General features: G+C 45.7%; 1 long non-coding RNA gene across 1 annotated transcript; it reads right to left on the reverse strand.

Moving 5' to 3' along the window:
* Positions 1-756: 756 nt before the first annotated feature.
* On the reverse strand, positions 757-1,524 carry LOC306765122. The gene is made up of 3 exons (XR_013771553.1): positions 1,507-1,524; positions 1,361-1,425; positions 757-1,012 (listed from the first exon to the last, which is right to left on the reverse strand). It is a non-coding gene; the product is annotated as an uncharacterized lncRNA (long non-coding RNA).
* Between the last annotated feature and the right edge of the window lie 456 nt (positions 1,525-1,980).

Consider the following 1,980-nt stretch of genomic DNA (forward strand, 5'->3'; position numbering starts at 1 on the left):
ACTGGTCCGCATCTGGTCCGGGATGACCGGTCCGCATCTGGTCCCGGATAACTGGTCCGCATCTGGTCCGGGATAACTGGTCCGCATCTGGTCCGGGATGACCGGTCCACATCTGGTCCAGGACATCTGGTCCAGGATAACTGGTCCACATCTGATCCGGGATTACTGGTCCGCATCTGGTCCAGGATAACTGGTCCGCATCTGGTCCGGGATGACCGGTCCACATCTGGTCAAGGACATCTGGTCCAGGATAACTGGTCCACATCTGGTCGGGGATAACTGGTCTGCATCATATCCTGGATAACTTGTCCGCATCTGGTCCGGGATAACTGGTACGTGTAACCCGTAGTGGGTAACAGTGAAATTTCAAAAATTATTTTTAGTTATGGAACTATGAATCTGGGCTGTTATCAGAAGAACTAAGGTCGTCTCTGGGAGGTTAAGAGCCAGTAATAACATACACAAGAAATGGTTACTGCAAGTACCCGTGTATTTTCTTGTTATGAAGTGAAGTGACAATATTTACAATTTGTACAGCCTAGGTCATGACCTTAAGAAAGCAACATGAATAACATTTCAAGATCGCTTATATAAAATACATGGGAAAAGACAACATTAGTAAATAAGTCATCAGTGAACAACCAATAATTCATCAATCAAAAAAACACAAAATCCCCAAATTCCCACCCCAAAGGTCCCAAGGATCTCAGAGTCTGTAGGCCGGCCTAGGCGAGGCCCAACACAGTTGGGGGTGCAGAGGGTATAATCCAAGGGGGGAAGAAAGAAGGGAAAAGGCACGACAGTCCGTAATATAAAGCACAAAGTGCTAAAGTGCTAAAGCTAAACAGTTTATAATTAAACTGCAGCAGGGTGACTGGGCGCAAACGGGGGGCAAGGGCATGTGTATCTTGACTCCTACCGCTTGGACAGGAGGATCATTAAGGAATTCAGCTTCCTGGGCTCGTAGCTCGCCATCAACTGGGCTTAAATGGGACCAAAAGAAAGACCCAACCTGTATAAACAGGACCAGTATATTAGCTGCTAATTTTTGACCAACAAAAATGCACAAATTAGTTAAAGTACAAATTAGCATCTAAAGTGCACTTAAAATCATCAAGACATGTCATAATATCAAAAAACCATTTCATTACACAAAAAGAAAAAACATATTTCATAGAACCATAGTTACACCTGTAACTTGATTAAATGCGGTTCAACGCCATTGTTAACATAGCATGTGGCTAATGAGCGTCATTAGATTACATAGGGTTAGCAGGTAACGCGGAGCTAATGCTAAGCTAACCATTGAAAATGAATGGAGCGCGACTAGCGCGTGGTCGCAGTAATGACAAACACTCACCAACTCGCAGTGACTATATTATCACGGTCACTCGCTTTGCACGGCTCTGTTCCAGTGACACACACCTAAAACAGGGTTTGGCATAATGTAAGATGATGGTAATACAGATATTAGCACGATCTACGTTGTCCGAAGTGAAAGTTTACCTGCTGCAGCTTATCCCCCTTCGAACCCCCGTGCCTCGCAACCGCCGGAGCCGGCATGATTAAAAGCACTCGGTGACATGATTCACGTGCATCACGTGGCTACTGAAATCCCGCGGAAAGGGCCCGAAATCACGCGAGAAGTCAGCGCGACTCATTTACAGGCAGTGGTGGAATTAGTTATAAAAAAAGGCATTTTATATATATGTTATCTACAGGGGTTACAGGGGTCCCCCCTCCGAATCCATGCACGTCCCGCTGCATGGGAACACTAGACGACATGAACGCGAGAGGCTAAAGGACTAGGTGCTGCAGAGGTAAAGTCTAAAATTCCTGTGTAAGCATCAGCCAAACCTTGGAACAGAGTTTGCAAAACAAAAACACCAGGGTTGCCGAATTGTGAATACTGTAATCGGCGAGGCGACCTACGTTCACGAGTAGAACGTCTTACATTCGTGTCAGACCCGCTATCAACAG

Source organism: Telmatherina bonti (genome assembly GCF_933228915.1).
Source record: "Telmatherina bonti genome assembly, chromosome: 14".
NCBI lineage: Eukaryota > Metazoa > Chordata > Actinopteri > Atheriniformes > Telmatherinidae > Telmatherina > Telmatherina bonti.